General features: G+C 43.3%; 1 long non-coding RNA gene across 3 annotated transcripts in view; it reads right to left on the reverse strand.

The window, feature by feature from the left end:
- Positions 1 to 12914, reverse strand: part of LOC134343473 (uncharacterized) — an 80519-nt gene that overhangs the window by 21214 nt on the left and 46391 nt on the right. For all 3 annotated transcript variants that reach the window (XR_010017236.1, XR_010017239.1, XR_010017238.1), the window contains exon 4: positions 2535 to 2672. This is a non-coding gene — a long non-coding RNA (uncharacterized LOC134343473). The remainder of the gene's footprint in view (positions 1 to 2534; positions 2673 to 12914) is intronic.

Consider the following 12914-nt stretch of genomic DNA (forward strand, 5'->3'; position numbering starts at 1 on the left):
ATTGCCTGTCGCATTTGCCTCCAGTCCCATGCCTGGCAGCCCATTTCACCAAACACACCACACTTTACATAAAAAAGCTGCTCCTCACACCTCCTTTGAATGTACGCCCTCTCACCATAACTGCATATGCTTAAAATAATATATAATCTCAGTTACCAGTAAAATCTGAATCATTTGGAAGATCCCTGAATGAGTAATTTCTTTCAACGTCATACTTTTTTTATTAGTTTACTTCTGACCTTTCAAGCTGCACCGCCCAACAACCCCCGATTTAACGCTATCCTAATCACTGGACAATCTACAATGAACAATTAACTTACCAACTGGTACATCTTTGAGCTGCAGGAGGAAACTGAAGCGTGGGGAGAACGTACAAACTCAATGCCTTCAGCAGCGGAAACTGATCCCAGGTTACCTGTACTGTCAAATGTTGTGGTACCGTGCCACCCTGCACTTGTTGCTTTTAATGATTTTTTTTGACAAATATCTTCCTTTCTTAAACATGTCCCAGCCAGCCCTCTATTGTTGTCTCTTCATAAAAATGAGCTAATCCAAAGTTCTGCTTCAATTATTCTAAAGTAGATTGGGACCAGTTTGCACACCAATGCTAAACCAAATTGCTGCAGATTCTGGAAATCTGAAGTAAAACCAGAAAATGCGGAATTTCTCAGCAGGTCAGCCAGCATCTATGGAGAGGGAAATAAATTATAAACACAAGAGACTCTGCAGATGCTGGAAAGATCCACACAAAGAGCAGAATAAACCCTACAACCCCATCAAGTCTGCTCTGCCATTCCATCATGACTGATTTATTATCCTTCTCAACTCCATTCTCCTGCTTTCTCCCCATAACCTTTGGCACACTGATTAATCTTCTATGATATTATTGGCTATCTTACCTTCATATTTTATCTTTTTTCTCTTTATGGCTTTTTAGTTGCCTCCTGTTGGTTTATAAAAGCTTCCCAATCTGCTACTGTCTCACAAATTTTTTGCTACATTATATGCACTTTCTTTTCCTTTTATGGTGTCTTTGACTTCCCTTGTCAGCTAAGGCTGCCTCATTCTGCCCTTAGAATACTTATTCAGCTTTGAGATGTATCTTTTCTGCATATGGCCAAGTGGTTAAGGCGTTCGTCTAGATATCTCAAGGTCGCTAGTTTGAGCCTCAGCTGTGGCAGCGTGTTTGTGCCCTTGAGCAAGGCACTTAATCACACATTGCTCTAGTCTGTGCGAGGAGTGGTGCCCCACACAGACTTCCAATCTGCGCCTTGTAAGGCATGAAAATGCCCGACGCAGGCCTCTCATGGTCTGAGTCGACATTCCCTTTTCTGCACCTTCCAAATTTCACCCAGAACATCTGCCTGCACTCACTACTGCACTCTTCTTCTCCCCTCTTCTGTTCTGAGCCACAGAACCAGACTCAGTGCCGGAGATCTGTTTGCTGCAGCTTCCCACTGCTACGTTGCTTCCCCGCCAACAGTTTCCAAGCGACATGCTTATTTCTGAGGGGCTTGGCCATAGGGGTACTCTGCAGTAGCTGTCTGTTACTTTTCCCTCTCCCAACAGTCACCCAGGGACCTGTTTCCTGAAAGTTCAGGGTGACTATTTCCCTGTTGCTCCTATCTATCTCTTCCTTGTTATCCTGTGTGAGACACAGGTCACAAAGCTGCAGCTCCAGTTCCTCAGCACAGTCTCTCAGGAGCCATACCTTGGTGCCCTTTCTGCGGGTGTAGTTACCAGGGAAACTAGAGGTCTCCCAATGTACCCATATCTCACACAAGGAACATGCCACTAACTCTGGATCATTCTCAGCGCACTAGTTATGTACTAACAAAAAAAAACTTAATGGAAATTTACTTAGAACCTCTGCCCGTGGTCACCCAAGCCTGTTGAGCCAAAACCCAGACCGCTCTAACACTGGCCCACTCCAACAATGGCCGCTTCGCTTACACCTTGTTTCTTTTAATTGGCCCCTGCTGATTACCACCCACCACAAAAACAGCCGAAGGCACTGGAGCTCTTTGTAAACCCAGAGCTGTGACACCAATGAACAAATTTCCATGCTGATTGCCGTCCACTGAGAAAAAAGCTTAAAGACCTGAGCTCTTTTTAAACTTCACATTACATCATCAGTGAATAACCTCTTGACCTCTAGGAACTCAGAAGATAAAGCAACATCTATAGAGCTGAATAAACAGTTGACGTTTTGGGCAAGACTCTTCATCAGGACTGGAGCAGAAGTTGAAGAAGCCAGAATAAGAAGGTGAGGGGAGGGGAAGGTGTAGAAGCTGGCGGGAGATAGGTGAAACCAGTTAAGGGGGAGACGGTGGGTGTGTTAAAGTAAGAAGCTGGAAGGTGATAGGTGAAACCAGTTGAGGGGGGGAAGGTGGGTGGGTGGGGGAAGGGGTGTTAAAGTGAACCCTGATATCCCCCTCCCCTACACTAAAAAAAGAGAAAAATTGGGTGAAAAACACAGAATAGTCCAAAACCATATCTATATCCATATCTAAAACACAAAAAACCTCAGTTACATTTTCTGGCCACAGCAGGAGGTCACACATTCTCCCCTCTCTGGTAGCAGAGCGATCCCAACAGCGATCAGAAGGCAGTCAGTCAGTGCTCACCTTCCACATTTGCCTCGATGTTTCAATCTCCCTCGTTGCTTTAATCTGCGAACAAAAATTGATATTCATGCCATCAGGCTGGAGTTTACCCAGATGGAATATAGATAGATAGATAGATAGATATACTTCATTAATCCCGAGGGAAATTTGGTTTCGTTACAGCCGCACCAACCAAGAAGAGAGCGTAAATATAGCAATACAAAAAACCCCAACAATCAAACAACAAAATGCAAACTATGCCAGATGAAAATAAGTCCAGGACCAGTCTATTGGCTCAGGGTGTCTGACCCTCCACGGGAGGAACTGCACGTTCGATGGCCACAGGCAGGAACGACCTCCCGTGCCGCCAAGTGTTGTATCACGGTGGAATGTGGCTGAAGTCCAACAGTAAAAAGTTCAATATCCAGTCTGCAAACATGTTCCTCAATCGTAATATGCCCTGGATTGCACCATCCGTTGTTAGCCAGAACAGTAAGCACCCAACTCCTGTACGCTTACCGCTCTCAGTGCACCTCCGGTGAGGCGGAACGGTATTACCCACCAAACTCCTCTTCTCCAAAAGTCTCTGTTGTCCAGACCCAGTCCTCTTTCCTCGGCTTTGTGATCCCCCTCTGCATCCTCTGTGTTTTCCTCCGGATTTCAGCAGGGGTGTCCGCCGCTCTGTTCGCTAAACTGGCCGGTATTTGCTGGTCCGTGGAATACACAATGCGACCTTGCTTCTGTCCCACGTGTTGGGATGTAACCATTTCCAGCGCTAAAGAAAACCCAAATAAAGTTTGAGAGAGACAAAGCTGACAAGACCAATTTCAGAACTGGAAAGATATTGAGATAAACAGATCCCAAGCAAGTGCAGACAAGGAGAGGAAGAAAAATCAGAAGGAAAATCTGCATCTGTAGGAATGCAGATAAATTAAATAGCAAAGGAATTATAATTTTTTAAAAAAGAGGATGTTAAAGGGGCTATCAATGAAATGAAATAAGGATCTGGAGGAGATGGCAACAGCAGACTCACTAAAAGCAGTTTCAGTCCAAACAAGATGAACCTGGTATCTGAGATCTGAAGCTATCAGCTTCCTTATTCAATTCTGTAGACTCTTCAGAAATCTCCTACCACAGCAGTTGCAACATCCTTTCCCACTCCAAGTTCCAAAGAGCTTCTCTCTCCCAAACTCATGCACATAAAACTCCATGTCGGAATCACTCCATTTGGATTTCTGCCTTTGCCACAGCATCTCGCAAGTGGAAGTGAGATTATCTATGCTGCACCTGTAGTGAAATACCGTCCCCCTGCATCCGCCTCACACTACATTCCTCTGGACCTCTGCATGGGTTTTATCCTGATTGATCACACTGTGCTCTTACAATCCTTCCTGCTGTCACGCTGCCGTGAGGAAGCTGCCCCCACTTTTCTCACCTTTCCAAGAGTTAATAGAGAATCACTTACAGTGTTCCTGCTCCCCAAGGCATTATTGTTGTCCCCTCTGACTTCTTCTTATCTACATACTGCCTCTGCCTTCAGCAAAACTGAGGATTATACTGTAAACTGTTGGCACTCCCCCTCCTCTCTCTCATTCCTAATTCTTTGTCTGCTTGCTTATATCAGAATGAGCAAAAAATTCCTACAGTTAAATATTGGGAATACCAAAGTTAGTATTTTCATCCCCAAAGCCCATTCAAAATCAAAGTCAATGTAAAATTTATTATCAATGTGTATATATGTTTTCATATGCTAACTTGAGAGTCATTTACGGGAAAATAAAGAAATACATTAGTGTTTACGGACACTATACATAAACAAAGTCTGAAACACAAACAATTGTAAAAGAAGACAACTTGTACAAATACGTATAAAAGCTAATAATGAGAACGTGAAATGTAGTGTCCTTGAAAGTAATCCTTGTAGGTTCTTTGTAGATTGTAGAATTAATTCAGAATTGTGGTGAATGAAATTATCCACACAGGTTCAGTGCCTGATATTTGAAGGAAAATAACTTCTCTCTCTCGCTCTCTCTCCACTGCCAATGGAAGGGTGATCCAGGAGCCACAGAACTCACACAACCAGGTTCAGGAACAGTTATTACCCCTCCACTATCAGAGTCCTAAACCAGAAGAGATAACTTAGCTCAACATCACTCTCCCCTACACTGAACTGTTCCCAAAACCTATGGACTCACTTTCAAGGAATCTTCATCTCATGTTCTCAATAATTACTGCTTATTAATTTTTTTCTCTCCTTTTTTGGCATTTTCACAGTTTGTTGTTTTTGCACATTGATTGTTTGACTGTCCTGTTGGGTGCAGTCTTTCATTGATTCTATTGTGTCTCTTCTATTTACTGTCATTGCCCGCAAGACAATGATACTCAGGGTTGCATATATGTTCTTTGATAATAAATTTACTTTGAACTTTGAACTTGGCGGAATGTGGGACCCAGGCTCCTGTACCTCCTACCTGATGGTAGCATTCTATTCCCTCAAAACCAACATCATTGCTCACCCTCACTGAAACAGATTGTTCTGAGTCTTAATCTTATAGTTAAGCTTCAACGGCCAGTGCCCCGGACTTTGGAGTTCTCCCCTTTAAATCTCTCTGTCACAGCTTCCTCTTTTAATACTCTCCTTATAAATTGCCATCTGTTATCTGTCCAAATATCTTCTTAGGCGGTTCCGTGTTTTGCTTAGCAACTCTCTGGTGTACCATCTTGGAATATGTTACTACACTAAAGAAACTACACAAATGTAAGTTTATTATTGTTAGCTTCTTCCTCCCTTTCCTGAAGACAGGCTCGTTCTGCAGTGGATTAATTTAAATGAGCTGCTATCTGTCAGTTCATATGAGTAACATACATCAAAGATGCTGGTGAACGCAGCAGGCCAAGCAGCATCTATAGGAAGAGGCGCAGTCGACGTTTCAGGCCGAGACCCTTTGTCAGGACTAACTGAAGGAAGAGTGAGTAAGGGATTTGAAAGCTGGAGGGGGAGGGGGAGATGCAAAAAATTCCTGTTGTTTGTGTTTAAGTTCATATGAGTGTTTGTTTTCCATATTTAAACTAAGAAAATGGATGTCACTGTGAAAACCATCATGGACAAATCTTTCTCGGTGCATATGCAGGGAATGTGATCTCTCCAGAAAGAATGTGCAGATGGTAGTTAGGACTGGAGATATCTGTGTAATCTTCACTAGTCCACAACAGTAAAGCCAACTGGACACTACAGCTGCATTGTCTAGGATTGTGAAATTGTCATCAAAAGGCATTTGTTGAAAAAAATGCAATTTTTAAATTATACCAGTGTGATGCTGTGCCACATATTTAGCAACATATTGTAATTTTGTTGTGGGAGAGAAAGGAGGGAATAATGCACGGTGAAATAACGAATTGACTCATTCATAAGGGGGAGGCAAAGTAGTGTAGCAGTTAACATAGCACCTTACAGTGCCGGCGATCACATGATCCAGGGTCCATTCCTGCTGCTGTCTCTAGGAAGTTTGTATGTTCTCGCCGTGACCGCATGGGTTTCCTGTTTCCTCCCACATGACAAAGACGTTCCGGGTAGTAAGTTGTAGACTTGCCATCTTGAAATTGAAAGGATGGCAACACTTGCGGGCTGCCCCCAGGACATCCTCAGACTGTGCTGGTCATCGACACAAACCATAAGACCATCAGATATAGGAGCAGAATCATAAGCCCATTCAGCCTGCTCTGCTATTCCACCTCTTTTTCACCATATCATATGCTCTCTCTTTTCCCTTCAGGCTGTCTTTGAGTTCCCTTGTCAGCCATAGTTGCATCATCCTCCCTTTAGAATATTTCTTCATCTTCATAAGTCACCTGGGCAGGTGGACTACATCCCTGGGTTCAGAAAGAGGTAGCTGAAGGGATTGTGGAAGCGTTAATAATGATCTTTCAAGAATCACTAGATTCTGGAATTGTTTCAGAAGAATGGGAAATTGCAAACGTCACTCCACTCTTCAAGAATGGAGAGAGGGGCAGAAGAAAGGAAACTTGAGGCCAGTTAGACTGACTACAGTGATTGGAAAGAGGTTGGAGTCTATTATTAAGAATGAGATTTTGGGTAACTTGGAGGCACATCATTAAGGACCCCCACCACCCAAGACATGCCCTCTTCTCATTGTAACCATCAGGAATGAGGTACAGAAGCCTGAAGGCACACATTCAGTGACTCAGGAATAGCTTCCTCCCCTCTGCCATCCGAATTCTGAATGGATATTAAACCCATGAACACTATCTCTCTACTTTTTATTTATATTTTTGCACTATTTATTTAATTTAACTATTTGATATACATATATGGTTGGTTGGCTTCCATCTGTCTCGAAGGACAATGGGTGATGATGATCATCATCAGGAGCCTGGGTGGAAGGTATGGAGATCCCGAGATGCCCAGTCATCAAGATTCTCCTCACAGCTTCACCAGTGTAGTCCAAAGGAAAGCTTATGAAGCAATGCATTTGGCATCAGCTTGGCTGCAGGGGCTGCCGGAAGGATGGTCAATGATGTCAGGCCATCTTAGGGGCTCCACTCTGGATTTGCTCTCTGAGTTTATTCCACGGTCTTTGCCTCTCCCAAGGCTGCCCACAAGGCAGTGGGGATATTTACCCACAGCCGGGGATCTGATTCACGAGCACCAGGACATGCCCACACACCGGTGGGCCTGCGTGTCATGTGCACAGGGGCCAGACATCCTTCCTGCCCTCTATTGTTCAGCCTGAGTCTGAAAGGAGCTCCGTTTCCGTGCATCACCAGTGAGGGGGCTCTACATGAAGCTTGCTGCTGGAGAGGCTCTGTGCTGGCAGGGAGAGACTGACACATTCATCCCTCCATTTTGCAAGACTGCTAGTCAGTGGAGGAAGCTGGAAGTAAGAGCAACAAGCACTGCCCTTTTCACTACCACACAAGACACATCACAACAACCATTTTGACACTATGTATACTTACTGTAATTTACAGTTTTTTCCCCATTATTATCATGTATTGCATTGTACTGCTGCCGCAAAGTTAACAAGTTTCACGCCATAAGCTGGTGATATTAAACCTGATTCTGTTGATGAAATAGGCCAAAGTCAGCGTGGTTTTCCAAAGGGGAAATCTTGCCTGACAAATCTGTTGGAATTCTTTGAGAAAATAACAGGCAGGATAGACAAAGGAGAGTCAATGGATGTTGATTATTTAGATTTTCAGAAGGCCTTTGACAAGGTTCCGCACATGAGGCTGCTTAACAAGTTAAGAGCCCATGGTATTACAGGAAAAGTACTAGCGTGGAGTGTGGGCACGTGACCAAGTGGTTAAGGCATTGGACTAGCGACCTGAAGGTCGTGAGTTCGAGCCCCAGCCAAGGCAACGTGTTGTGTCCTTGAGCAAGGCACTTAATCACACATTGCTCTGCGACGACACTGGTGTCAAGCTGTATGGGTCCTGATGCCCTTCCCTTGGACAACATTGGTGTCGTGGAGAGGGGAGACTTGCAGCATGGGCAACTGCTGGTCTTCCATACAACCTTGAGTGTAGACTTTCCAGGCGCAGATCCATGGTCTCGCAAGACTAACGGAGGCCTTTACTAGCGTGGATAGAAGACTGGCTGACTGGCCAAGAGTGGGAATAAAGAGGGCCTTTTCAGGATAGATCCTGGTGATCAGTGGTGAGCCACAGGGTTTGGTGTTGGGATTATTTCTTTTCACATTACATATCAATGCTTGCAAGCAAGAATTGATGGTTTTGTGGCCAAGTTTGCAGATGATACGAAGATAAGAGGAAGGGTAGGTGCAGTGCCTTGAAAACTATTCAGCCCCTAACTCTTTTTTCACATAAATGAGCATTACGACTAGGGATTTTGATCAATTTAAGTGTGAATTTTTATTTATGGAACACATGACCCTTTTATTTTACACAGTGGAAGCCAAAAAACATTATGTAAAGCATGAAAGACCAAATATTCAAAAACTGAAATGTCAGCAGTTCAAAGGTATTCGTCCGCCTTTGCTCAGTACTCATTTGAACCACCCCTCATGGCTATTACAGCCAGTAGTCTTTGTGGATAAGTCTCTGCTGGCTTTGCACAATGTGATGGAGCAAGATTTACCCATTCTCCTTTGCAAATTGTCAAGCTGTTCCAGGTCAGTTGGAGGCTGGTGTGTTCCAGGTCAGTTGGAGGCTGGTGTGTTCCAGGTTAGTCGGAAGGTGGTAGTGGACAGAAATCTAGAGGTCTTGCCAGAGATGTTCGATTGGGCTAAGGCCAGGACTCTGACCAGACCAGTCAAGGTCATCAATTTTGTCCATTTGAAGCCACTTTGTGGTTGCTATGGCAGTGTCGCCGTGCTTCTGGCACCAACATAGCATGCCCACAACTCACTAATCCTAACTATACATCTTTGGAATGTGGGTGGAATCTGGGAACACCAGGAGGAAACCCATGTGGCCATGCGTGGGCTGGTGGGGGGCGGGGGTGGGCACGGTGGGAGAACATTCAAACTCCTTGAAGACAGCAACAGGAATTGAGCCTCAATCTTACAGAGGGTGCTGTGATAATGTTGCACTAACCGAAGAGAAGGGTTAGATTGGTCACATGGGGGCCTGTACTGTGCTGTAGTGTTCAATGTTCTCGACAGCTAATCAGTTAGAGAAGATTACCTTGATCAAACAAAGCCAAGGTGGCATAGACAAAGTTATTGGAGTTCTTTAAGGAAGATGGCAAATGGAATCGATATAGGCAAACCTGCAGCTGTAATTAATTTCAGCTTTTAGAAGGCTGACAAGGTGCCACATGAAAAGCAAGGGTAAGGTAAGACACCAGGGACAGTGTGGTGAAGTAGACACTAGACAGGAAGTTAGAAGAGACTGCTCTTCATAAATGTACAGAATACTGCAAGAAGCAACTTGATAATGGATTTGCATTACGGTATTTCAGTGAGTTTCAGGAAGTTTCCTTCTCGTTCCAATATTCAGCCCTTGAAGACATTGAACATGCAGAAAATTACTTAAATTAGATTAGGAATAAGTAAGGAAGTCGCTTAGTAAGGAAAACTGTATTAGGTGAGGGACAAGTAGAAACATCATCTTTTTTCTTGTTTCCATCCATTAAAGTTATAGATTCCTCCACTGCCAAGCATTATGGTTTTGGCAAAACCAGCTTTGAGATACAGAACGACCACAATTCGGGCATTCCTATGCAACCTCTATAAAGCCATTGAAGTAGATGGTGCAATTAATATATAATGTAATATATTTTTTAAATTATTATGTTTTGCATTGTACTGCTGCTGCAAAGACAACAAATTTCATGACGTATGCCAGTGATATTAAATCTGATTCTGATGACCAATTAAATCACTCAAAAAATGCTAAGGTACTTTTTTCCTGTATTCTTATGCTCTCACACATCGATATGAATACATACATACCTTGGCTTTTACATTCAGCCATCAAATTTCTTTGAAGTCAGATAATAACTTTTACTGTAATAAGTACCTAGTGCTTTCCCGACGATTACGATCAATGAGCTCTTCTCGGGCTTTCAGCCAGGTCCAGGTATCAATTATAACCAATGTTATGATGGCAGCTCTGTCATCTTCATCGGGGATGATGCCCAGGCACTTCTAGTCCCGTGGTATTTATGCCCACATAATCCGTCCCTTCTGATTGGTTAGTCCTCATCCAATCAGGTTTCCACTCTCCCATCTTGCCCACAGTCAGATTCTAGTTGTTACTTCGAGCGATATAGAAGATTTTGAAGCGTATATCAGCCAGACAGGATGCACAGTGGAAACCGGTGTCAAGGAGCACAGGAGGTGTATCTGTTCGGGTTACCAGGAGAAATCGGCTGTAGCAGAACACTACATTCACAATGACCATAGGATTGACTTCTATAGCACAAAACCACTGTGCCGCGTCAGTGGCTTTTGGGACCGCGTGGTAAAGGAAGCCATTGAAATAATACTAGAGGAAAATAATTTTAACAAAGATGAAGGTAAGTAAGACTCACAACATGCTGGAGGAACTCAGCAGGTCGGGCGGCATCCGTGGAAGCGTTGACTGATTGTTTCCACGGATGCTGCCCGACCTGCTGAGTTCCTCTAGCGTGTTGTGGGTATTGTTGACCCCAGCATCTGCAGATTATTTTGTGTTTACTCTAAGTAAGGACTGGAATTTGATTGTAAGTGAGGTGGGACAGTGGAAATCTGATTGGATGAGGACTAACCAATCAGGAAAGATGGACAACGGCAGTATAAATACCACTGGACTAGACATGCCCAGGCATCATCCCTGATGAAGATGGCAGAGTTTGTCGTCATAATGTTGGTTATAATCGATATATGTACCCAGCTGGAAGCCCAAGAATAGTTGATTCATTTTACTGCGATATTTGCTGACATTGATATTCTATTACTTTACCATCCATTCTATTGAATGCCAAGTGCAGAACTGTGTTTAATTGCCATGATAGACAAGTGAAATATCCATTAGGGGCACATTATGCAAATGACAGTATGTAAGCTTTGAGATCAGACCATGGTTAACAGGGCAGCAAATTTAAGTTGAGAGAATGCTATATTATTATAAAATCATGAAACTCAAGTTTAAAAAATCATATTTATTTTCCTTTTCCTAACTATACCATGTTGTTCCTACTTACAGCTGTGGGAATAAAGAGGACTGAATCAACTTACATCTATATTCTTCAGCTGACTGGCAAAAAATTTCCATTGCGAGCAAATGATAATCTTCCTAGTGAAGCGTAGATACTCCTTTTCTCAGTGAGCGATACAGATGAAAACTGAGTCATCATCAGAGCTTAATGCAGCTCATCATTTAGTTCTTTGATGTTCCAACACACAATGAGGTTGGTGGTGGTGCTATTAACATTCCATATGAATGGGACGGGCCTGAGTGATTGTAGTCTTAAAATAGACTATCATCAGTTAGATGAACTTTGGGAATGTTCTGTATTCAAATAGAAATAGAATAACCTCCACATGGCACTGCAAAAGTAGCACAATTTATTTTCCCAAATAAAATATTTGGACAGGGTTCAAACCTTAGAGCCGAAATACCATTTGTCAGTAATATGCAGAACATGGGTGAAATACTTAAAAAAATGCATTCTGAGATGTAAAGACTTATCATTAATTATAATAAGAAGACTCTTATCTGTATCTTTTAATTAAATGGTCAATCAAATCTAATGATAAACGTCTCAGTGGTTCCTGAACTTTATTTTTCTCATCAAATCAGGAGGTGAGTCACACATTCCTGCTGCCGTCAGTTACGGACCAGTACGGACACATAACTGATCAAGCATTCCTTATGACTGAGAAACATCTGGTTTGTGAGCCGGGAATCAATTTTGCAAAGAGGTACACAATGTTGAAAGAGTAACATTGAATTTTAGACCATTTATCCTCTTACCATACAATTCCATGGATGTATCTTCTAACTGCAAATGATGGCTATATTTTTAAAAAATGCATCCGTTAGTCTTGCGAGATGATGGATCTGTGCCTGGAAAGTCTTCACTCTCCAGGGCGCAGGCCTGGACAAGTTTGTATGGAAGACCAGCAGTTGCCCATGCTGCAAGTCTCCCCTCTCCACGACACCAATGTTGTCCAAGGGGAGGGCATCAGGACCCATACAGCTTGGCACCAGTGTCGTTGCACAGCAATGTGTGATTAAGTGCCTTGCTCAAGGACATAACACGTTCCCTCGGCTATATTATTTACCTACTATAGTCATATGTTTTACTGCTGTGAGGTGAATGCTGGCTTGTCTCCCGATCAATTGGGATCATCTGTCCGTGCAAGCAAGAGGTACGAGGGCTGGTCAGTCAGCAAGCCCGAGTTCAAACCTGGAGTTTGCAGTTTCGTCATTGGCTAGATTGGAGGTCAATACCGAAGGTTGATCAGAAGTCCGGAAGCTGATGCCCAATGGCTGAAACCTGAAGTCAGGTGGCTGGAGGCCCGAAGGCCTGACCCGGAGTTGGGAGACTCTCCAGGTGTATGGGTGGATGAGGGGGACAGGGAGGGAGGAAAGTGCCTTACTCAGCTGCTGCTGTTCTGTTGCTTGCGTTCTGTGAGTTTTGCAGGCATGCTATGTTGGCAGCAGGATGTGTGGCTGTCCCCAGAATAACATTAGGTGTATTGATTCTTCATGCAAGTAACACATTTCGCTGTCAAAATCACTGATCAATCTGAATCTGAATCTATCTGGTCGACAGCAACAAACTGTAGTAGTACTATTTTCAATTCAACTCAAGTTTAATTGTCATTTAACAATATA

This window comes from Mobula hypostoma, chromosome 1 (assembly GCF_963921235.1).
Source record: "Mobula hypostoma chromosome 1, sMobHyp1.1, whole genome shotgun sequence".
NCBI classification, from domain to species: domain Eukaryota; kingdom Metazoa; phylum Chordata; class Chondrichthyes; order Myliobatiformes; family Myliobatidae; genus Mobula; species Mobula hypostoma.